General features: G+C 43.9%; 1 protein-coding gene and 1 pseudogene across 2 annotated transcripts in view; one reads left to right on the forward strand and one right to left on the reverse strand.

The window, feature by feature from the left end:
* The window catches only part of CTNNA1 (catenin alpha 1), a 194337-nt gene that overhangs the window by 7332 nt on the left and 161487 nt on the right, over positions 1-25518 (forward strand). The gene's annotated exons all lie outside the window — the stretch shown is intronic.
* On the reverse strand, positions 6616-8078 carry LOC132235693 (large ribosomal subunit protein uL4-like; annotated as a pseudogene).

Consider the following 25518-nt stretch of genomic DNA (forward strand, 5'->3'; position numbering starts at 1 on the left):
GTCCAGAGGAACGTCTGGAAGGTCTCCTGGAAGGTCTCCTAGTCTAATTAGCATATTACCCTTTTATTAGTATAGACAGAGGCCTGGTGCATGGGTGGGGGCCGGCTGGTTTGCCCTGAAGGGTGTCCTGGATCATGGTGGGGGTTCCCTTGGGGCGTGGGGTGGCCTGGGCGAGGGGCCTGTGGTGGTTTGCAGGCTCGCCACACCCCTATGGGGTGAGGGTCCCCACTGCGGGTGTGTGGCCAGCCTGGGTGAGGGGTTGAGGGCTGTTTTCAAGCTGGCCACACCCCTTCAGGGTTGGGGTCCCCACTGGGGTGCCTGGCCAGCCTGGGTGAGGGGCTGAGGGCTGTTTGCAGTCTGGCCACGGTCCCGGGCAACCCAGGCTCCCAGACACTCCTTGAGCTGAGGTTACAGTGGCTGGAAGTAGGTATCTGGGATTTATTTATCTTCTATAATTGAAACTTTGTAGCCTTGAGCAGAGCCCACAGCGTGCCAGGGCAGGCAGGAAGCTTGGCTTCCTCCATTGCCAGGGGCAACCCAAGCCTCCTGTTCGCTCCAGCTTGGTGGCCGCCACCGTCTTGGTTGGGTTTATTTGCATAGTTGCTCCTGATTGGCTGGTGGGTTTGGCTTGTGGGTGTAGCAGAGGTATGGTCAATTTGCATGTTTCTCTTATTAGATAAGGAATAGTGATAAGGAAGAAGGGCTATGTACAGGGGAAGAGGGGCAGTATAAAGGCTGCAAGGTCTATGGCCTGTGCATCTCTTTCCAGGATCTTGAAATCCGATAACAAGGTAGTTAATCTTCTATGATGTTAAACATAGCTCAACATGTTCCTGGGTCCCGAAAATGGTCAGCATTCCTGAGGCAAACTCCCAGAGAGGGTCTGAGTCCAGCAGTCAAGTCAAAGTGTGTCCTGTCCTTGGTCTGCTCTCAAAATGTATTTTCTTTTCTGAGAAATGGACCCATCTGGACTCCAAGGTGTCTTTTTATAGCCCTGTTTTTCTTCTTGCAACACATCCTCCAGTTTTCCAGGGTCTGTAAGATTAATAATCGTTAAACAACTGTGGTTCTATTACTATTATGTGCCCCTTTCCCTATCACTTTGACTCAAAAAAGTTTATTTTTTAGTTGTTGAGTTGTAAGAGTTTTAAAAATAATCTGAATATTTAAAACAATGTTTTCATTGATTTCAGAAAGGAAAGGAGAGGGAGAGGGAGAGAGAGATAGACACATCAATGATGAGAGAGAATCAACACATCAATGATGAGAGAGAATCATTGATTGGCTGCCTCCTGCACGCCCCCTACTGGGGATTGAGCCTGCAATCCAGGCAGGTGCCCTGGTAATTGACCCTGGTTCATGGGTCAATGCTCAACCACTGAGTGACACCAGCTGGGCTAAAATATTCTGAATATTAATCCCTTATCATATATGATTTGCAAATACTTTTTCCCATTTTATAGGTTGTCTTTTTACCCTGCTGATAATGTCCTTTGATGCACAAAAATTTTAACTTTTTGCCAAGTTCAGTTTATCTATTTTTTTCTTTTGTTGCCTGTACTTTTGGTGTCATATCTAAGAGAGCATAGCCATATCCAACGTCATGGAGCTTTTCTCCTATTCTCTCCCCCCCCCCTCCCCTTCAGCTGAACTGTGGGAACCTTGAGGGCAGGAACTAGGTTCCTTTGTAGCCACTTTACCTTCCAGCACAGTGAACACATGGTAAGCAAGGAAGACCTGGGGAGAGAATTAAAAACAAAGAAATTCTTAACAAGTCATAATCCTAAAATATAAAGAGACAGGGTCCGTCACGACCTAAACGTCTGGATGGATGACCCAATACCAGGCTAGGGCCCCGGCTGGCGTGGCGGAAGTCAGTCCTGGGTCCCCTGGGTCCCGACTGCCTGCGGTGCAGTGGTGGGAGGGAGCAGTGGGAACGGAGCCATGCTGCCATCAGACTGGCCTCTAAGTCCCTCCTCCTGCCTGCAGACTCCGGGGAACCAGAGCCATGCTGCGATCTGACTGGCCTCTTGGTCCCTCCCCCCACCCGCAGGCTCTGGGGAACCAGAGACATGCTGCGATGGGTCTAGACCAGCCGTGGGCAAACTATGGCCCGTGGGCCGGATCCGGCCCGTTTGAAATGAATAAAACTATTGAAAAAAAAGACCGTACCCTTTTATGTAATGATGTTTACTTTGGATTTATATTAGTTCACACAAACACTCCATCCATGCTTTTGTTCTGGCCCTCCGGTCCAGTTTAAGAACCCATTGTGGCCTTCGAGTCAAAAAGTTTGCCCACCCCTGGTCTAGACCCTACCCAAGGGGTTCTAGATTGTGAGAGAGTGCAGCCTGGGCTGAGAGGCTCCCCGCCCCTAGTGCATGAATTTTTCTGCACCAGGCCTCTAGTAAACAATAAAGAGTTATGTGGTAGGGTATCTTTTGCTGTTGCTAATTTGTCATTGATTATATGTCTACGAGAGTCCTGGTGCACGACATCCGTGCACTGGGGTGGGGTGGTGGGGGGTCCCTCAGCCCAGCCTATGCCCGCTCATAGTCCGGAACCCCTTGGGGGATGTCCAACTGCCGGCTGGACATCCTCTGAGAGGTCCTTAGCACTGTGCTCACCAGCTGTTAGCCCAGCTTCTGCCTAAGCGGCATTCTCCCTGTGGGAGCACACTGACCACCAAGGGTAGCTCCTGCATTGAGCATCTGCCCCCTGGTGGTCAGTACACATCATAGCGACTGGTCGTTCGCTGTTCAGTCCATCTGTTGTTCGGTCGATTTGCGTATTAGGGTTTTATTATATAGGATTACCTGATGGCTGGTGATTATGTGCTTTTTTGAGTTTTTAATCTTATGAGTACCAGCCTGAGAGTGAACTTTGTCATCTGTGTAATGAATAAGATGATTTATAAAGTGCTAGTGACCCGGTGCATGGATTTGTGCACATCGAAAGGAAATTAATTAGAAGGTGGCTGGTGGGGTGGGACTGGGTGAGACAGGCTGGATTCGCCCTGGAGCCAACCTCCCGTGGTCCCTCCCTGGCCGGCTGCACCTGGGGTGGTGCCGAGGCTTGAAGGGCGTCTGTGAAGTGAGCAGGGTCCCTCTGGCAGGTGGGGTCCCTCTGCCTGGCCTGCATGGATCAGACTGAAACCGGCTCTCCAACATCCCGGAGGGGCCCCAGAGTGGGATAGAGCACTCTGCAGAGTTGCTGTTGTACAGGGTGTGGAACGCAAACACAGGTGTGCAGTAAACCAGATTTGGGGCCAACAGTGCCCCAGCAACAACATAACTCACGGCTGAAGGTGGAATCATGCAGCCCCGTGAGGAATCGAGCTCCCTCTTCTCTGGTTTCGAAGTGCGTCACCCAAGAACCACTGCTGCCAAGTCACTAACTCGGCAGTTCCTGCGTTGAGCATCTGCCCCCTGGTGGTCATTGTGCATCATAACTACCGGTCAGATGGACACTTAGCATATTAGCCTTTTATATGTATAGATATTTATTTTAGCCTCTAATATGTTAAAATGCTAATTTATTCTTTTCAGTTTTGGAGTGCTGGACAGTACAAATTTTTATCCATATTAAGTGGGTTGTCCCATAAATAAAACCAGTGAACTAGTTCAGTATTTAAATAGCATTAAGTTGCTGATTTACCTTCCTTGAGATTCTTCTCCAGCGGTTCTCAGCCTGTGGGTCGTGACCCCTTTGGCGGTCGAATGACCCTTTCACTGGGGTCGCCTAAGACCATCCTGCATATCAGATATTTACATTACAATTCATAACAGTAGCAACATTACAGTTATGAAGTAGCAACAAAAATAATTTTATGGTTGGGTCACAACATGAGGAACTGTATTTAAAAGGCCAGAAGGTTGAGAACCACTGTATCTAGACTAAATTCTTTTGTCAGATGCTGAGCTTCAAGGCAATTACATTCTTTTGTAAATCCTTGTCTCCTGTGATACCTGACTTAGTTCTAAACCCATAGCAGATACTCAGTAAATACTGAATTAGTTATAGTAGATGTACTTAATGTTATATGTAGAATTGTGTCATGTTGATATGGGGGTGAATGGCTTTATACCCAGTTTATTAAAGTTTAAAAAAATTTATTTTTTTCTTAAGTAAAGCTCATTTATATCACCTAGAGATAAATGCTGTTAATATTGATGTATAGCCTCTAATCTTGTATATTGATTATGTATAGCTTTTATAAAAACAAGATGTTACCTTATGCTTTTTGTAATCTGTCCATGGATCGTTACTTGAACATTTCCTGTATTAGTAGCTTAAGATTAACCTTTTGTATCACTAAGAAAAAAGAAAGACTGCCAAAAAACTAGGAAATGCCATCAGTTGTAAGATAATCCAGATTTTTGACCTAAAAATGTGAAATGCCCATGTTTTAGAATTGATGAAATATGATTAACACATTGTATGCGGGAAATGTGTTTACACGTTTTACGTATTTATACGTTCTACCAGTGTAGTCGAGCGCGGGACACGTATTAATACGTTTTTTATAGACTAGCGGTAGAATGCGGGTAACGTATAAATACGTAAACTAAAGTTATCGTAATTTTACTGAACATTGCCATTTGCACAAAAAATTAGCAAAAATGGCCCGCGCCATCTGTTAGCGCGCAATAAAAACTACCCGCAAACAATGTGTTAATTGCACAATGCTAACAGCAGTTTTTTTTGCCTTTGATCAGGTTTTTATTCAAAACTAGTGTCCCAGTGCATGGATTTGTGCACATTGAAAAATTAATTAGAAGAAATATTTTAATATTGCTATTCACATCTTGCTAATGAAAAGAAAATAAGATTCCACCAAGTCTCCTATCTACCTACTCCAGGACTTCTGTGAGGATCAAATGAGATGAGGCACGGGAAAACGCTTCACAAACATTTGGTTAAACTGTAAAATGTTTGCACCTGGCTATAAAGCAAGTTGGGTTTCTGGGCTGAAGAAACTCCAAGTAGGCTAGTCACTAGGGAGAGGAAGCTGGTGTTGCTATGTGATGTTATTACCTGGCGCCCACAGCCACTGTTTCTGGGCTGGGCTGTGGGCCACATTTTGTTCCATGAGGTCTCGGCAGCATTGGCTATGATTTGGTGGGCTGTCACTCCGGGATGGTGGCAGGGCCTGTGTCCCACTTGGGGGAAGCCGAGTATTGCTTTGTTGGCACCAGGTCTGCAGTGCCGTTTCTTTGTAAATGACCAGTGTGTGTCATGGCAGCTCCTGTGTTGAGTGTCTGCCCCCTGGTGGTCAGTGTGCATCATAGCTACTGGACGGACAGACACTTAGCCTTTTATATATATAGACTAGAGGCCCGGTGCACAAAAATTTGTGCACTCGGGGGGGATGGGGGGTCCCTCAGCCCGGCCTGTGCCCTCTCGCAGTTTGGGACCCCTCAGGGGATGACCACCTGCTGGCTTAGGCCCGCTCCCCAGGGGATTGGGCCTAAGATGGCAATCAGACATCCCTCTGGCAGCCCGGCAGCCCTCGGGGGATGTCCACTTGCCAGCAGGGAGCAGGCCTAAACTGCAGTTGGACATCCTTAGCGCTGCTGAGGAGGCAGGAGAGGCTCCCACCACCACCGCTGTACTGGCAGCCATCAGCCTGGCTTGTGGCTGAGCAGAGCTCCTCCCATGTGAGAGTGCCCTGACCACCAGAGGGCAGCTTCTGCATTGAGCGTCTGCCCCCTGGTGGTCAGTGTGTGTCATAGTGATCAGTCATTCCCAGTCCTTCTGCTGTTAGGGTCAGTTTCCATATTACCCGTTTACTATATAGGATAGAGGCCTGGTGCACGGGTGGGGGTCGGCTGGTTTGCCCCGAAGGGTTTCCCGGATCAGGGTGGGGGACCTGCTTGGGTGCCTGGCCAGCCTGGATGATGGGATGATGGCTGTTTGCAGCTGGTCACACCCCCTTCAGGGTGGGGGTCCTGCTTGGGTGCCTGGCCAGCCTGGATGAGGGGATGATGGCTGTTTGCAGCTGGTCACACACCCTTCAGGGTGGGGGTCCCCAGTGGGGGTGCCTGGCCAGTGTGGGTGAGGGGCTGAGGGCTGTTTTCAGGCTGGTGGGCGACTGAAGCTCCCAGCCTCTCCTTTTTTCTTTTCTTTTCTTTTTTTTTTTTAATTCTGGGATTAATTTACCTTCTGTAGCTGTCACTGGAGCTGAGAGCAGGCTCTAGCTCTGAGGCCGTTGCCAGCTGAAAGCAGGTACCTGGGTTTGTTTAGATTCTATAATTGAAACTCTGTTGCCATCACTGGCCACTCTAAGCTCTGAGGCTGTGCTTGCTGAAAGCAGGTTTCTGGGGTTTGTTTAGGTTCTATAATTGCAACATTGTTTCATTCGGAGCTCAGAGCTGAGCTGTGGCAGGCAGGAACATTGACTTCCTCCATCACTGGAGTAAGCAAGCCTCATGTTCATGTTCGCTTCAGCTGCCTGGCTCCTGGCCGCCATTTTGGCTGGCAGTTAATTTGCATATCTTGCTGATTAGCCAATGGGAAGGGTAGCGAAGTTATGGTTATTTACCGTGTTTCTCTATTATTAGATAGGATTAGCTGTGCAAAGTGATTTGACCTTTATGGAATAAACATTTAAATTTATGCCACAAGCGTCTTTTCTTCTGTAGTGGGCTTCTTTTCTGTGGACTTCTTTTCAGCTGCTGGTTTCTTGGTAGCTGTAGCTTTTTTCCCCACCCAAAACTTCTGCTTCATGATGCCAACAGCCTTCTTTCCTTTCTTCCCTACCACAGGGGTCTTGCCTGGAACCTCCTTCTGATCTCATTTGACTTCTAGCACTGCAGCAGCTGCTGCTGCTGCGTTATCCATCTGGAGGTTGTGGTTCCAGGCCTGATGAAGAATGGTGCTCCGGTGCATGGTCTTTGTATATGGGTTTAGCGTCAACATGATTATCAGGTTTTCCAGTGGATTCTTTTTTAGTACTCTGCCATGAATCTTCTTGTGTAGTGCTTTGGCTGGGCATTTCAAGATTCTGCTAAAATATGTATTGAGCTTCTTGTGAATGGGAAGGTTGTAGTTACTATTGAGGGAGGCAGCTTTACGCCAGGTGCCATACAGATCATCTTAATTTGTGGAAAGCACTTTCAATCCAAATGCAGAAATGGCCCACATCCCCACCAGGAGCAAGTTTCAAAATGTTCAGTTTGCTTACATGAAGCAGAATAATTCCAGGGATGATTCTTCTGAAGGCTTTGATACCATTGTCCTCATAGAATTCCGTGGTCAGCAAACTGTGGCTCGCGAGCCACATTCGGCTCTTTGGCCCCTTGAGTGTGGCTCTTCCTAAGCCTTAGGAGTACCCTAATTAAGTTAATAACAATGTACCTACTTATATAGTTTAAGTTTAAAAAATTTAGCTCTCAAAAGAAATTTCAATCGTTGTACTGTTGGCTCTGTTGACTAATGTGTTTGCCGACCACTGTCATAGATGATGCAAGGTCCCCTGTGCTGGATATGATGACTGTTTCTCATTAGCTCTCATTCACTGAGAGGAATAGACCTTTTTGATATAAGTCCAGGTCTTAAGTTTCTTAAGAAGCAAATCGGCCTCTTTAGTTTTCTTGTAGCCTTCAACTTTATCTTCCACCACCAAAGGAAGTTCAGAAACTTCCCCAATATGATGACCTTTAGACATGACTAGTGCTGAGAAGGCTGAGGCAGCCAGGGCAGAGAACATGGCATATCGCTTCTGTGTTGTGTTCATTCTGCAGTGCCAATGGCGCCAGGTTTTAGTTGGTGCAAACATGCAACCTCCATAACACATATTTCCAAAAGCATCCTGGCCAGAATAACGAGTTTGACCACCTCCAACCCTGGGGATTTGAGCCACAGTACCCCAAGACTCAGCATGTTTTGATAATCTGCCAATTCACTGACAGCTTAGGGCCATCTGTTGCTTTTGTGCAAGTTGGTGTGAGCAAAGTTCACAATATCTGGTCGAATAGGAGCCTTGAACGCAGCAGGCAAAGTTACTTTTTTGCCTGATGACTCCACCTTTTTAGAGTACACTGATATTAGTGGAGGAGCACATGCCATGGCATGAGAGGAGAAGGCCACACTCCTATCTACCTGGTGGCTCCCATAGGAAAAAGTAACATATTAATGATCCCCTTCCACTTTATTATGTAGCTTCTTTGATAAGTTAGACATTTAGTTTGTTTCCACAGCTGCTTTAATTTGTAGGTAAATCTTTTGCCCATGCTTGATTATTTCTTTAGGATAACTTCTTAGAAGTGGAATTCCCGGGTAGGGGGAGGTGGGAAGACTTGCTACACTTTAGAAAAGCTTTTATTGTGGTTAAATATACATAACAAAATTTACCATTTTAACCATTTTCAAGTGTTCAGTTCAGGGGCATTAAGTGTTGTGCAACCATCATCAATATTCATTTTCAGAACTTTTTCATCATTCTAAATAGGAACTCTTTTACCCATTAAAACAGCGGTCGCCAACCGGTGATCTGTGGACAACTGGTGGTCCGTGAGATCCGAAAGGTTGGCGACAGCTGCATTAAACAATTACTCCTAATCTTACCCTTTCCCTAGTCCCTGGTGTACTCTGTTCATTCTTTCTCTATGAATTTGCCTATTTTAGGTACTTCAGAAAAGTGGAAACATATATTCCTTTGTGTTGGGCTTATATTACTTAGCATAATGTCTTCAAGATTCATCCATGTTGAAGCATGTACCAGAGTTTCCTTCCTTTTTAAGGCTGAATAATACTTTACTGTATACATACAACCCGTTTTGTTTATCCATTCATTTGTTGATGCACACTTAGATTGCAAAATTTTAGCTACTGTTAATAATGCTGCTAGAACACAGGTGTACAAATATCTCTTTGAAACCCTGCTTTCAATTATTTTGAATATATACCCAGAAGTGGAATTGTTTGATTATAAAGTAAATTTATTTCTAATTTTTTTTAGGAACCACCATACTGTTGTACAGTAGCTATACCATTTTACATTCCTACCAGCAGTGCACAAGAATTCTAATTTCTTCACATCCTTACCAACATGTATTTTCTTTTTGTAGTAGCCATCCTAATGAGTGTGAAATGGTATCTTATTGTAGTTTTGAATTGCATTTCTGTAATGATTAGTGGTGCTGAGTATCTTTTCATGTGTTTTTGACCATTTGTGTATTTCTGGAGAAATGTCTATTCAAGTCTTTTGCACATAATCAGGTCGTTTGGTATTTTTAAAAAGAATATATTTGTAATGATTTCAGGGAGGAAGGGAGAGGGAGAGAGAGAAACATCAACGATGAGATAATCACTGATTGGCTGCCTCTTGCACGCCCCCCACTGGGATCAAGCTCGCAACCCGGGCATGTGCCCTTGACCGGAATCGAACCTGGGACCCTTCAGTCTGGAGGCTGACGCTCTATCCACTGAGCCAAACCAGCTAGGGCAGGTTGTTTGGTATTTTAATTGTTTAAATTTTAGGAGTTCTCTATTCTAGATGTTAATCCTTTATCACAGCACCACCAGTGTGGCTCAGTGGTTGAGTGTCGACCCATAAACCAGGGGGTCACGGTTCGATTCCCAGTTAGGGCACATGCCTGGTTTGTAGGCTCAATCCCTAGTAGGGGTCATTCAGGAGGCAGCCAATCAATGATTTTCATCATTGATGTTTCTGTCTCTCTCTCCCTCTCCCTTCCTCTCTCTGCAATCAATAAAAAACAACATAATTCTTTGTCACACATATGATTTGCAAATATTTTCTTCCATTAACTGGGTTCCCTTTTCATTTTGTTCATGTCCTTTGATACTCAAACATTTTCATTTTGAAGTCCAATATACCTATTATTTTCTTTGGTGTCATATCTAAGAAATCATTGACAAATCCAGTGTCATGAATCTTTTGTCCTATGTTTTCTTCTAAGAGTTTTATTGTTTTAGCTCCTACATTTAGGTCTTTGATCCATTTTGAATGAATATTTGTATATGATATTAGATAACGGTCCAATTTCATCCTTTTCCAGTTGGATTTACAGTTTTCTCAGCATCATTTGTTGAAAAGTCTGTCCTTTCCTCATTGAAAAATCTTGACACCCTTGTCAAATATCATTTGATTATACAGTAGATGTGGATGCTTGTTTCTGGGCTCCATTCTATTTTGTTGGTTTTGTTTTTCTCTATGCCAGTACCACAGTGTTCGGATTACTGTAGCTTTGTAGTAAGTTGATGGACCAAATTAGCGTTTGAAGCTAATAATATTTTGTGCACTTAAATTCTGTGGTTTAGTTGTATGTACGTGCTGCTGTTAAAATAAAGCCCTTTAACTTTTCTGTATTTTGATTGTGGAGGTGATTGCACAACTGTGAATTTGTCAAAACTCAGAATAGTACATCAGAGTGAATTTTGCTGCATGTAAGAGGTGAAAAAAATAAACAGTTAAGCCGAACCGGTTTGGCTCAATGGATAGAGCGTCGGCCTGTGGACTGAAGGGTCCCAGGTTAGATTCTGGTCAAGGGCATGTACCTTGGTTGCGGGCACATCCCCCGTAAGGGGCGTGCAGGAGGCAGCTGATCGATTTCTCTCATTGATGTTTCTAACTCTCTATCCCTCTCCCTTCTTCTCTGTAAAAAATCAATAAAATATATTTTAAAAAAATAAACAGTTAAAAATTAAATTCATTCACAATGTATATTTTTGCTAGTTTTTGTATGCTATATAATAAAAGCCTAATATGCAAATTGTCCCCTTGACCAGGGGCCGGGGCCAGCTGGCCAACTGCAGGAAGGGAAGCCCCGGCCGGCAGCCAGCAACCGCTAGGGACCCTACCTGTGCACAAATTTTGTGCACTGGGTCTCTAGTATAGAATAAACAAACAGTGAAAGATGTGAAATCGTTTATCCTTTTTGCTTTCCCAGTCCAAATCATATTTTCCTCATGAATGATTGTGAAGCCATACCCTTAGAAGACTTAGAGGAATTTTGGTTATATTGTACATATTGGAGGCTTTAAGTTTTATTAGTACCTCCTGTTTTCTTTTAAGAAGTTAAACATATCAGGCATCTGGGAGAATCTCAGAGCATTAGTTCCGAAAATTTGCCCAGATGCTGGCTTGCTTGCTTGCGGACCTGGAAGGTGTTGCTTGTGCAACTTGGTAGTGTGCTCAGCACACCCATGTTGTGGCCACGGGTTTAGTGGGCTGAACATTTTGGGGAAGTGGACAGTCTGGCTTGACTTGCCCTATGTCACTCTGTTTGCTCACTTGCAAGAGCACTATACTAAATTTATCCATTATTGAAAGTTCAAAGTGTGCAGAAATAACCACACTTCAAATAAAACTTCAACATTGCCCTTTCTCTGTTGGAGCCTCTAAATGTTCATTATTTTCTTCTTTAGTTTTTTTTTTTTTTAATAACTGTCAAACTTATTTCTAATCCTTGTGCAAGCATGCCCCAACCCCATTCTAATGGAGCTTGAAATTAACATGCATTTCTTTTTACTTTCTGATGGACTCATCTGTCATCTGTCAACCCCACTTTTTGATTTGGATTAATTTGTGCTTTATCACTGCTTGCAAGTTTGGAGTAATGCACATAATGTAAATACAGTTTGAAAGGACTCTTCAAGTGTTATTCTAAATATTTGTAACAAAGACTTGATCATATGGAACAACTATTATATGAATAGTGTGATTTGATTTTTAAAGTGTCTTGTTATCTGGTCCATGTTCCCATTATAGTAAAAGAAGAGAGGGAATTATAGAAGTTACTATAATTGTGAGATTTTTTTTTAAGACTTTGAGGGCTTTACAGAGAAAAGAACTTACCGTTTGCATTAAAATTTTGTAATGAGCCTGTCTGGTGTGACTTAGTAGTTGAGTGTCGACCCATGAACCAAGAGGTCACTGGTTCGATTCCTGTGCCCGCGTTTCAGGTTCAATTCCCCAGTAAGGGGCATGCAGGAGGCAGCCGATTGATATTTCTATCTCTTTCTATCTAAAAATCAGTAAAAACATATGAAAAAATATTTTGTAATGAATAATTTCATCTAATCTTAATGTTAAATAACTACTCTTATTCTTTAGTTGATAATTTGAAGGCTAGTTTTCCTGGATTGTTTTGACTATTCCATTTCATTATATTGAGCTGTGGATTTCCCTCATTTTCTTTTTCTGAGATTTTTTATTATTAAATATTGTTATACATAAATAAATCATCAGTTATATTTTGAAAATGTTTTATTGCTATGGTTTATTTTATTTTGCTAGTATTTGACATTATAAGTTGAAGGTGTGAATTTGAAGCCTGGTTAATTATCAAATTACATAATTTTGTAATGGTTTATTAACCAGGTTAGACAGTAGACTGTTCTTGAAAGTGAAAGTGCTATCATAACTCAGAAAATGCATTTATTGTGGACCATTGCTAGTGACATGAAGGATAGGAGTTTTTGTTATAGTTCCTTTGCCTTGTGCAGCTTCGAAACCTGCTTTCTTTCCAAGCAAAGATGCATTGTTACTATTCTTTCATGGTATAGTGAATATTTCATAATGTTAAATATTTCAGTGTTAATCCAGACTCTTAATCATGGTTTGTGAAAAATGATAGTGCAGTGAATAAGGCAGAAGCTGAAAGGGTAAGTTATTACTGACATGTCAGTATTCATGAAAATACTCTATTCCTGGGGAATCTCTAAATTGACAAAGGTTTCTTATAATCATCTGTTATTTTCTTGCTTCCTTGGACCTGAGGTCATCGTGTTCTCAGAAAAGCTCTGGACTGACTTTGAAGTGTATCTTTAGAAACCTGTCATTTTGCAGAGAAGTGCTAAGTAAAATGTGAGCTTGATAGCTTGGGAGAAGGGGGGAAAAATCCAAAGAAGTGAAAGATGGCAACCCTTGAGAAAAATTTAAGCTTCTTTAGGGTCATTAAGACCAGTGAAAGATGTGATTTTTTGGGGTATCTTTATTGAGTCAGGGTCTAAGGAAGTATTTAGTTTGCTATATCTCAACTGTCATGGGAAGGGTTCAATTAAATATTATACCTTTACTAGAGACAAGGTGCATGGATTCATGCACATTGAAAGGAAATTAATTAGAAGGTGGCCGGCGGGGCGGACTGGGCGAGATGGGCTGGACATGCCCTCGAGCCAACGTTCCACAGTCCTTCCCTAGCATCTGTGGAGTGAGTGGGGTCCCTCTGGCTGGTGGGGGTCCCTCAGCCTGGCCTGTGGGGATTAGGCCAAATCCGGCTCTCCTACATCCCCGAGGGGCCCCAGAGTGGGAGAGGGCACTCTGCAAAGTTGCTGTCGTACAGGGTGTGGCACGCAAACGCAAGTGTGCAGTAAACCAGATTCGGGGCTCACAGTGCCCCAGCAACAACATAACCCACGGCCAAAGGTGGAATCACGTGGCCCCATGAGGAATTGGGCTCCCTCCTCTCTGGTTTCAGGGTGTGTCACCCGAGAAGCCCAAGAACTGCTGCTGCCAAGTTACTGGAGCTCCTGTGTTGAGCGTCTGCCCCCTGGTGGTCAGTGTGCGCCATAGCGACTGGTTGAATGGGTAGAGGGACACTTAGCATATTAGCCTTTTATATATATACTAAGGGCCTGGTGCACGAAATTCGTGCACTGGGTGTGTGTGTGGGGGAGTGTCCCTCAGCCCAGCCTGCCCCCTCTCACATACTGGGAGCCCTCAGGCGTTGACCCCCATCACCCTCCAATCGCAGGATCGGCCCCTTGCCCAGGCCTGACACCTCTGGCCTAGGCGTCCGGCCCGGGCAGCGGGGACCCGCAGCTGCAGCGGTCCCACGATCGTGGGCTTCGCTTTAGGCCCAGGCAAGGGACCCCTAGCTCCTGGGACTGCCAGCTTCGACCATGCCCAGCTCCCATCGCTGGCTCCACCCCTACTTCCTGCTATCACTGGCCAGGGCGGAAAAGGCACCTGATTCTCCGATCATGGCTGGGGGGCAGGGCAAAGGCGGCCCCAGGGCCGCCTTTGCCCTGCCCCCCAGCTCTTAGCTCCCCCCTGGGTTTCCCATCACTGTCAGTGGCAGGGGGCTTCTTCCTGCTTTCCCTTTCGCCTCCCTGCATTGTGCCTACATATGCAAATTAACCGCCATCTTGTTGGCAGTTAACTGCCAATCTTAGTTGGCAGTTAATTTGCATATAGCCCTGATTAGCCAATGAAAAGGGTAGCTCGTACGCCAATTACCATTTTTCTCTTTTATTAGTGTTGACTAGAGGCCCGGTGCACAAAAATTTGTGCACTCGGGGGAAAAGGGGGTCCCTCAGACCGGCCTGTGCCCTCTTGCAGTCTGGGACCCCTCGGGAGATAACGACCTGCTGGCTTAGGCCTGCTCCCGGGTGGCAGAGGGCAGGCCCAATCCCTAGGTGCAGCCCCTGGTAGGGCTCAGAGCAGGGCCGATTGGGGAGTTGGGGCGCCTTCCCCTGTCATGCACAGAGCAGGGCAGATTGGGAGGTTGCGATGCCACCCTAGTCACGCTCAGGGTAGGGCCGATTGGGGGGTTGGGGCACCGCCCCCTGTCACACTCAAGGCAGGATCGATGGGGAAGTTGCGGCGCCACCGTCTGTCACTCACAGAGCAGGGCCAATTGGGGGTTGAGGAGCTCCCCCCTGTCATCCACAGAGCAGGGTCAGTCAGGGGGTTGGGGAGCTCCTCCCTGTCACGCACAGAGCAGGGCACATCGGGGTTGAGGAGCCCCCGCCCCCCCGTCACAGAGTAGGGCCGATAGGGGAGTTGGGGCACTGCCCCCTGTCACAGAGCAGGGCGGATCAGGGGGTTGGGGCGCCGCCACTCTCACACTCAGGGCAGGGCCTATGGGGAGGCTATGGCTCTACCCTGTCACACACAGAGCAGGGCCCGTGGGGGGGGGGGGTGGTTGGGGCGCCGCATCCTGTCACACACAGAGCAGGGCCGATCTGGGGGATGGGGAGCTCCCCCCTATCAGGAACAGAGCAGGGCTGATCAGGGGGTTGGGGAGCCTTCCCCTGTCACGAACAGAGCAGGGCGGATAGGGAGGTTGTGGCCCCGCTCCCTGTCACACACACAGCCGCCGGGCGATCAGGGGGTTTTGGGTGCTGCCCCCTGTCACGCTGATCCCCGTGCTGGGAGTCATATTACCCTTTTACTATATAGGATCGAGGCCTAGTGCATGGGTGGGGGCCGGCTGGTTTGCCCTGAAGGGTGTCCTGGATCAGGGTGGGGGTCCCCACTGGGGTGCCTGGCCAGCCTGGGTGAGGGGATGATGGCTGTTTGCAGCTGGTCACACATCCTTCAGGATGGAGGTCCCCACTGGGGTGCCTGGCCAGTCTGGGTGAGGGGCTGAGGGCTGTTTTCAGGCTGGCGGGTGACTGAAGCTCCCAACTGCTCCTTTTTTTCTTTTTTTTTTTTTATTCTGGGCCAGCTTTAGCTCTGGCTCCAGCTCTGAGGCCTCTGCTGCTGAAAGCAGGTATCTGGTTTGTTTGGGTTCTATCATCGAAACACTGTATCAACTCCAGCTCTGAGATCCCGGCCGGCTGAAAGTAGGTTTCTGGGGTTTTGTTTAGTTTCTATATTTGTAAGAATGTTTGAAACTGCAAGCTCAGAGGCTGGCAGCGGCAGGCGGGGAATGTTGGAGACCTCCGTCACTGAAGCAAGCAAGCCTCATGTTTGCTTCAAGCTGCCTGGCTGCCGGCCGCCATCTTGGCTGGCAGTTAATTTGCATATCACCCTGATTAGCCAATGGGAAGGGTAGCGGACGTAAGCTAATTACCATGTTTCTCTTTTATTAGATAGGATAGGTTGTAAGTCTGCATTTCAAAGCAGGTGTTGGGGGAGATTTTAATGTGGGAGTCACCCATTGCTAATAGCCTCAAGGGGTTTACAAACGAATGGGATTAGCCTTAGTAATATCACTTGATAGTCAAAAATTAGCAATCTATACCCATTTTTACTAATCTATAATAAGAGACATTTCTTATTTCTTTCTTCATGCTAGATGAAACCTAAAATAGTTGAGCCAATTCAATTAATAAGGTATAAAATGTTATTAGATGAAAGTTACCGTGCCTAAAAAAGCCATGGTCCCTGTGCTCAAAGAGCTTTCCGTTTCTTGGGAGATAGGCACACTAATATAGTGCTCTGTGGCAAGTGCTGTAATAGAAATGAGATGCTTGTAAAGTATTGTGGGGGAACCCAGAAAAGAGTGAACAGAAGCAGAGGACATTTGTGTAAGTCTTGAAGGAAGATGGAAAAGTCTGGAAGGGTTCTCTGAGCAGAGGAAAGGGCTTGCTTGTACAGAGCTCTGGAGGCATGCACATGCTACTGGAGAAGAGTTTCATGGAGTGGAGGCAGGTGATGAGGCTGATAAGACTAGTGTGGGTCATGTTTGTTCGAAGGAGTTTTGGCTTCATCTTGTCTGTGGAAGCAGATTACTAGGGTTGTTAGAAGACTCCTAGGTAGTCTAAACCAGAGCCTTGAGAACGGGAAGGGTTAGTAGAGTGAGATATTTACTGAGGTACAGAGGAGGGCGAGGGGATTCTAGAATCTCTTTCTAAGGGACCCTGATTTGGTGGAGCTTTGGTCAGTGAAGATGGGGAAGGCCACAAGGGGAATAGATTGGAAAGAAGATGCTTAGTTTGGGGCCTTTGGAGTTTTGAGGAACTCATCTCTGCAGTTGTGTGTGGGAACTCATTTAGATTGGGGAAATGCCACAATGGTTAGGAACGCACTTGCTAGCTGCTTTTAACCTTCACTATGGTAACTGTAAGGTGGGATTTGTTCCATTTTTTTGGGGGGGGGTGTCCATTTTTGAGTGGTGGTGGTGGTGATGTTCAGGATTTCTTAAGTAACTAGTATAAACAGTAAGACTACTAATAAGAATAGAATGTTCCAAAGTATTTTTAAATTAAGAAAGGTGAAATCCAAATCTCTTAACTACTTGGCTTATCTTTCAGCCTTATCCTCTGCCATCTCACTCTTCATCATCTTTTTTTCACTCACATTTGTGGTTGTTGGAAGGTGTCAAAGTTCTCTAGTGTTGTTGCCCCTTTGCAGAACCTGAAACAGCTGCCCCCTAACTCCATCTGTACATTGGATCCTGAGTGAGGACTTGCTGGCCAGTTGGGAATTCTTTCCTGGGCACTCCTCTTGTGCACTGATGGAGCAATTTATAACTTGATACTTTCTGTTGTATTGTAACTATTTTCCTGTCTAGACTGTGAGCATTTTTCCCCAACTTAAAGAAAGAATCTTTAAATGTACAGAAAAGTTGAAAGAATAATACAATGAACACTTAATTTATCAATTCATGTAGATTAACCAATTATTAACATTTTCAAATTTGCACAATTCCTCTATATAAACATTTTTTTCAGAGGCATTTGAAAGCAAACTGTAGATACCAGGGTACTTCACCCTTAAGTTCTTCAGTATGTAATGCCTAGGAATAACATTATTTAGTTCCTTTTAAAGAGTGGCCTAAGAACCAATGTCAGCTTTCCTGGGACACTTGTGAGAAATGCAGACTCTTCCTACCCTAGACCTACTGAATCAGAATATGCCTTTTAACAAGATTCCCAGAAGTATTGCTCTCATGCACAGTCCATATTCATATAAATTCCACCAGTTGTCCCAGTGATGCCCTTTATAGTTGTTGTTTTTTTTTAAATCCAGGAATCAGTAAAAGATCACATACTGCATTTAGATGTCATGTTTCTTTAGTTTTGACTTTCAGCCTTTAAACCCCCCTCCCTCAATACACTAACACTTTTGGAGAGTTTAGGCTAGTTTTATAGATGTCCTGCATTTGAATGTCTAATTGTTTCCACGTTTGGCAGGATACTACCTATGTGAAGATGACTCTTTCTCAGGGTATTGCAGTTGTTGGCAGGTTGTACCCCGATGGTGATGCTAAGTTTAAACACTGCTTAAGTGGCATCTGCCAGATTTCTCCATTGTAAAGGCACCTGGTTCCTTTTGTACTTAATCATTAATTGCTGTGATGATCTGGTAGGGGTTTCTAATTAGTCTTTGTGTCCCTAGCACCTAGCAGGATCCTGGGACATGATAATTGGTCAGTTATTTACCAATTCATGAATGACAAAACAGGTTATCAAAGGTATATATTCTACAATACAATTCTTTCTTGTTTTCTCAGTCTGGTTAACTTCCTAGACTCTAGTCAAGTGCAGGCATCTTTTCTCCTGGCTCTCCAAGGAAATTATAGTCCTCTTCTTCCTGTGGGGTTCTCCTCAGCTGTGTAAAGTTTCTCTGCCTTGTAGTCCCATTGTTCTACAACACAACCTCTCTTTCCTTTTGTCTCTCTTTTTCTTTTGTGCCTCCAGTCCAGATGCTGATTTCATCTTTTTCTTTTCAGAACAGAAGCGTCCAGTTTCTTATGGAAACAGAGACCTCCTGTGTTTCCATAATCAGTTGTCTGTTAGAGTTTACTGTAGCTTTCTGTTAAACACTTCCATTGTTAATGGTCTAAATCATATGGGGTGAAAGCTAAGTAAATAACATAGAAATCCAGTTCTTAATGCAAATAGTCACTTCAGTAACTCTGGAGGGCCCCTCCCCCCACTTGATCTCTCACCTCTTCTTGTTCTATGCTCTAGCCACATTGTTTTTTTTCCCTAAGTTTTAGGAGATGCTGCCTTGTCTGTTATTTCTGTCTGCAGTGCTCTTCCCCCTAGATCAGGGGTGGGCAAACTTTTTGACTCGAGGGCCACAATGGGTTCTTAAACTGGACTGGAGGGCCGGAACAAAAGCATTGGATGGAGTGTTTGTGTGAACTAATAGAAATTCAAAGTAAACATCATTACATAAAAGGGTACGGTCTTTTTTTTTTTTTTTTTAGTTTTATTCATTTCAAACTGGCTGGATTCTGCCTGCAGGCCGTAGTTTGCCCACGGCTGCCCTAGATACTCACTTGATTGCCTCTTCCTTGACTTCCAAATGTTATCAGGAAAGAAAGGCCCTTGAAGGGACCCTACGTAATTTCATTACCATTGCCCTCTTAAAAATGTTTTTCCTAGGAGTGATACCTGTCTTATTTATGCCATTACTACCTTGTATTTTTCATGGAGGCGGAGTTTGTAGCCTTGTTCTGTGCTATCTGGAATAGTGCCTGTAGGGAGAAGGCACTCAAATATTTGGTGATTGAGTGGCTAAATGGTTGAGTTTTTAAAGGTTTACATTTTGCCTTTTGCTTAGTATTTTTGATAAATTTTGTGTCCCATTGCCTCAAGAAAATAAAGAATAAAATGAGAGTGATTAAATGTTTTATTATGATTAAATATAATTATGTTTAAAAATAATTATAATCATAATCTTTAAAAATAATAAAGATCTAGCCAAGTGTTGTTTTTCTCATAGATTTGTATAACTGGACGGAGTGTGACAGCGTCTATGTGCCATATAAGTGCCTAGTATAAAACGTGTTTGTATATGATGGGTTGACCACATATAAATGCTGAATTCAGTCACTCTGCAGTAAATGGGAAACATTTTACTATGATTATGTGCTATTTTTTTTTAAATTAAAAAAAAAATGTTTTATTAGTTAAGGTATACAAATGTGTCCTCATCCCCCCCATTAACCCCCAACATCCCCCCCCCCGTGCTATATTTTTTTTTAAACAATTTGTCTTTATTGTTTTAACTGAATTTATTGGGGTGACATTGGTTTGCAAAATCAAACAGATTTTAAGTATACAACTCAATAAAACATCATCTATACACTGTATCGAGTGTCCATTGCCCCAAGCAGTCTCTTTCCATCTCCATTTTCTTTCCTTTGTCCACCTCCCCCCCCCCCCCCCATCTTTCTCTCTGGCTATTTCCATACTGTGGTCTGTGTTATGTATGTATGTTTTTTGGTTTATCCCTTCACCTTCTTTCATCCAGCCCCTGAAAGCCCCCCTCCCCTCTGACAGCTGTCAGTCTATTCCATTTATCCATGCCTCTGTATTTTGTGTCAGTTTATTTTGTTAGAGTTCACATGTGAGATCATATAGCATATTTTCTTTTTTTTTAATTAAATCTTTATTGTTCAGATTATTACATTTGTTCCTCTTTTTCCCCCCCCATAACTCCCCTCCTCCCAGTTCCCGCCCCACCCTCCGCCCTCACTCCCCACCCACTGTCCTCATCCATAGGTGCACGATTTTTGTCCAGTCTCTTCCCACATCTCCCACACCCCTTTCCCCCCCCAAGAATAGTCAGTCCATTCCCTTTCTATGTCCCTGATTCTATTATAATCAACAGTTCATTCTGTTCATCAGATTATTTATTCACTTGATTCTTAGATTCACTTGTTGATAGATGCATATTTGTTGTTCATAATTTGTATCTTTACCTTTTTCTTCCTCTTCCTCTTCTTAAAGGATACCTTTCAGCATTTCATATAATCCTGGTTTGGTGGTGATGAACTCCTTTAGCTTTTCCTTATCTGTGAAGCTCTTTATCTGACCTTCAATTCTGAATGATAGCTTTGCTGGATAAAGTAATCTTGGTTGTAGGTTCTTGGTATTCATCACTTTGAATATTTCTTGCCACTCCCTTCTGGCCTGCAAAGTTTCTGTTGAGAAATCAGCTGACAGTCGTATGGGTATTCCCTTGTAGGTAACTGAGTTTCTTTCTCTTGCTGTTTTTAAGATTCTCTCTTTATCTTTTGCTCTTGGCATTTTAATGATGATGTGTCTTGGTGTGGTCCTCTTTGGATTCCTTTTGTTTGGGGTTCTCTGCGCTTCTTGGACCTGTAAGTCCATTTCTTTCACCAGGTGGGGGAAGTTTTCTGTCATTATTTCTTCAAATAGGTTTTCAATATCTTGCTCTCTCTCATCTTCTGGCACCCCTATAATTCTGATGTTGGTACGCTTGAAGCTGTCCCAGAGGCTCCTTACACTATCCTCGCATTTTTGGATTCTTTTTTCATTTTGCTTTTCCAGTTGGATGTTTTTTGCTTCCTTGCATTTCAAATCATTGACTTGATTCTTGCGCTCCTCTGGTCTGCTGTCGGGCGTCTGTATAATATTCGTTATTTCAGTCCGTGTATGCTTAATTTCTAGTTGGTTCCCCAATATAAGATCGAGGGTCTTATTAGTTTTCGTGTAGATCTCATTAAGTTTATCGGCAGCTTCTAAACAGTTCTTGAGAGACCTTAAAGTGTGGTTCTGAACTCTATATCTTCCATTGACAATTTTGTCCTGTTTCTTTGTCTCCGCATTTTGTTATGCCTCCTTGGTGCACCCCCTAGTGGTCTTTGTTCGCAGTCTTATAGTTAAATCTTGATTGTTGTAGCTAATTCCAGGGAGGGTTTGACCTCCAGGCCAAGTGGCTATGAGAATCAGCTGTGTCAGCAGTGAGAGAACTTCTGTCCTCTAGGGAGGTGCTAATCTAGCCTTTGCCTGAGGCTATCCGGCAAATGCCTCTGTGCAGGGCTTGGGTAGGGCGGGTCGCACAGGATCAACAGGGTGGGCCGGAGAGAGCAGTTATGGTGGCTCTCAGTCCTGTCCCCAGGGGCTCTGCCTCTCTGAGTCCCAGCACCCGCTGCAAAGCTGGGAGAGAAAGCTGCACTCGCTCTGACCGAAGCCAGACAGTCCCGCTTCTCCCGTTTGAGTCTGGGTCCCTAAAGACTTGCCTGGATCTGGTGCTCAGAGTCTGCGACTCCATCCTGATTGAAAACAACAACCGCGCCCTCCGCCGCCAGCCCGCTCCGCGCACTCCGCACCTCAGATTTTGACTTCAGCACTGCGCCTCCTCTGAGTGTCCGTGTGCGTTTCTCTTTCCTCCTAGTTGTAGGACTTCCACTCAGCCAGCATTCCTATGGTTCTGGGTGATGTCCCTTCCGTTTTTTGGTTTCACTTTTGAAGTAGTTGTTCAAAGCAGCAAACTCCGGCGTTAATCTATGCCGCCATCTTGGTTCTCCAGCATATTTTCTGATTGGCATATCTCACTTAGCAGAATAATCTCCAGGTCCATCCATGTTGTTGCAAAGGGTAGGATTTCCTTCTTTTTTTATGGCCACATAGTATTCCATTTTCTAAATGTACCATATCTTTTTTTATCCACTCATTTACTGATGGGCACTTGAGCTGTTTCCAGATCTTGGCTATTGTAAATAACGCTGCAATGCCCTAACCTGTTTGGCTTAGTGGATAGAGTATCAGCCTGTGGACTCAAGGGTCCCAGGTTCAATTCCGGTCAAGGGCATGTACGTTGGTTGAGGACACATCCATCCCCAGTGGGGAGTGTGCAGGAGGCAGCTGATCGATGTTTCTCTCTCATCGATGTTTCTAACTCTCTTTCCCTCTTCCTTCCTCTTTGTAGAAAATCAATAAAATATATTTTAAAAAAGTAACGCTGCAATGCACTTAGTGGTACATATATTCTCTTGAATTAGAGTTTCGGATTTCTTTAGATATATTCCCAGAAATGGAACCGATGGGTTAAGCAGTTCCATATTTAATTTTTTGAGAAAACTCCATACTCTTTTCCACAGCGACTGTACCAGTCTTCATTCCCATCCACAGTGCACATTCTCCACATCCTCGCTAGCACCTGTTGTTTGTTGGTTTATTGATGGTAGCCATCCTGGCAGATGTGAGGTAATATCTTGTGGTTTTAATTGGCATCTCTCTGATGATTAGTGACGTGAGCATTTTTTCATATGTCTGTTGCCATTTGTCTATTCAGGTCCTTTGCCTGTTTTTAAATTGGATTGTCTGTCTCCTGGTGTTGAGTAGTACAAATTCTTTATACATGTTGGAAATTAACCCCTTTTCAGATATATCATTGATAAACATGTTGTCCCATTCAGTGGATTCCCTTTTCATTTTGTCGATGATTCTTTTGCTGTGCAGAAGCTTTTTAGTTTGATGTAGTCCCATTTGTTTATTTTTTCCTTTTGTTTCCCTTGCCTGAGGAGATATATTGGCAAAAATATTGCTACAAGAGTTGTCTGAGATCGTACATTTTAAATGTAAATGAACATTTAAAGTCTTTGAAGTAGGTGTGTAGCTCTTTGCACTAACGAGGCAGTTTGCCAACAATCAGCTTCCTTAGTTCTGATGGAGCTATGCTTTTATTTTCTGCTTGCTTCTTCATTTCTCTGTCATAAAGATTGCTGGTCAAACTCCTTCATCTCTGCCCCTTTCTGAATTTATAGTTAACTTTTGCTTTATAGCCGGGATTGCTCTTTATAAGGTAATTAAGACTATATACAGTTTAACTTTTTATTTAATTCCACTAAGCATGATTTCTCCTGTAAAAACCTAAGGTTGTTGTAATTCATTAAGGTTGGCTAGCTTTAGTAGGTTTTGTAATAGATCTCGTGAAGGAGTGCTCTGTAAGTTAATTGGAAAACTTAGAAACTGCCAAGAGTTTGAAACTTATTTGTTTAGCTACTCTAAACAATATCATTAATTGTAGAGAAGCAGAAGATATGACTAAGATTAAGGCAGGAGCTTTGTCTTTGGTAGGCTTGTAAATATTTTAAAATCAGGTTGCATTAATTCAGTTAAACCAATACTGTGTCTGTTCTGCATAAAACACCTTTATTTGCCAGCAACTTAAGGGATATAAAGAAACATAAGCATAGTTATCCTCCTTAAACTTAAAATCTAGCTAGGAAGACCACAGGCGAAACCTGGGGAAAATTACACTCAATAAAACAATATAGAGGCTATGGAGAGATAATATAAATGAAAGGAATACTAGAATTTCAGGGCTGGAAGGGTTTAGAGCTTGGAATTCAACCCCTTTCATTTTATAGATGAGAAAACTGAGGACCCAGAGAGGTGAAGTGATTGCCCAAGATCAGATAATAAGTTAATGGCAAAGCTGGTACCAGAAGCTATGTTCTTTCCAGAGAACATATTCTCATTAGATTTTAAATACTCCACTACTTTTTGGAATCCTTTTAGGGTTGGGGTCACCAAAAGCATAACTTGGTTCTGTAGTTTAATAATGTTCAGTATCATTCTTGGCAGGGCCTTTGATTAAAGATGCCGTACAAGGCAGTCTACTTCCATGATGGTAATTGAAAGACTTGAAAACACACTGAATGGGTTTCCAGTTTTCAGGTGTCAGTATATTTCAAATTTCTCGATGTTAGTGAATGATTGAGTCCTTTGCCTAACACCTTTAGTGGGAGTCTGCCTCTGTTGAATTTTTATGGGGAGGCTAGAGACTTCTCAGAGATATTAATTACTTAAGGGAATGTGGAATTCTGGAATGTAGAAATGGAAGGGATTTTAGGGGAGAATCTTGTTCAGTGGTTGCAAAGTATTGACAAACAGGGCAAACCTAGTTTTCAGACACGTTTGCTTGTTCCACACAATGGTAAAATTTTTTTGAACTAGTTGCTAATGTTAAAGTTGGAAGATTTCACATAAAAACCTGAATCTCTGGATCTCTTGAAAAATTGGACGACTTGCTAACCCTAGATCTACATCATAAAGATTGGAGCTGATGGGCAGCTGGGCAAGTTTTCCTGATTAATCAGTCCTGGCCCTCCTAACAGTCTCCTCAGGCTCACATGTCATTGGCAATTCATTATTGTGCTTACACTTTGCCTTGGTTAGAGTTAAGAAGAAAGTGAAATTATTTTTTACCCTAAAGTGTCAAAATTTGGAAAAGAGAAGACAAAGCAGGCTTTTTAAAAAATGAGAACATTTTAAATTATCAACATCTGTACAAATCTTTTTTTTTCTTTAATATATTTTTATTGGTTTCAGAGAGGAAGGGAGAGGGAGAGAGAGATGGGAATATCAGTGATGAGAGAGAATCATTGATTGGTTGCCTCCTGCACGCCCCCCACAGGAGATTGAGCCCGCAATCCGGGCATGTGCCCTGACCGGGAATCAAACCAGCGACTTCTTGGTGCATAAGGTTGATGCTTAACCACTGAGCCATGTTGGCCAGGCTGTCCAAATATTTTTTTTAATCTTCACTTGAGTATATTTTTTTCCATTGATTTCTGGGGAGAGTGGAAGGGAGGGAGGAGGGGGGGAAAGAAAGAGAGAGAAACATTGATGTGAGAGAGACACATGGATTGATTGGTTGCCTTCCGCAAGCACCCGTACCAGGGCTCTGGAACTTGCTACCAAGGTACTTGCCCTTGACTGGGAATCAAACCCACGACCCTCAGTTTACAGGCTGACGCTCTGACCACTGAGAAAAACCGGCCAGGGCTGTACAAATCTTAAGGGAGTCTTGTTCTTTAAGTATCAGAAGCCTTTTCCCCTGATGGGGCTGGCCCATTCTTTGCATGCTCACCTTGGGCAGCTTCTTCCTCCTTTCCTCCTTCCAGGTATCTCCAAACAGCGTTCCTTCTGCTCCACAGCTTCCCTAAGCCTGAGGCCCTATTTCTCAGACCAGAATGCTCATCTTGGTTCTCAGTTTTTAAATTTTTTTTAAAAAATAAGCTTATTGATTTTTAGAGAGGAGTGGGAGGGAGAGAGAGGAACATCATGAGAGAAAAACATAGATCAGCTGCCTCCTGCATGCCCCCTATTGGA

Source organism: Myotis daubentonii, chromosome 5 (genome assembly GCF_963259705.1).
Source record: "Myotis daubentonii chromosome 5, mMyoDau2.1, whole genome shotgun sequence".
Taxonomy (NCBI): domain Eukaryota; kingdom Metazoa; phylum Chordata; class Mammalia; order Chiroptera; family Vespertilionidae; genus Myotis; species Myotis daubentonii.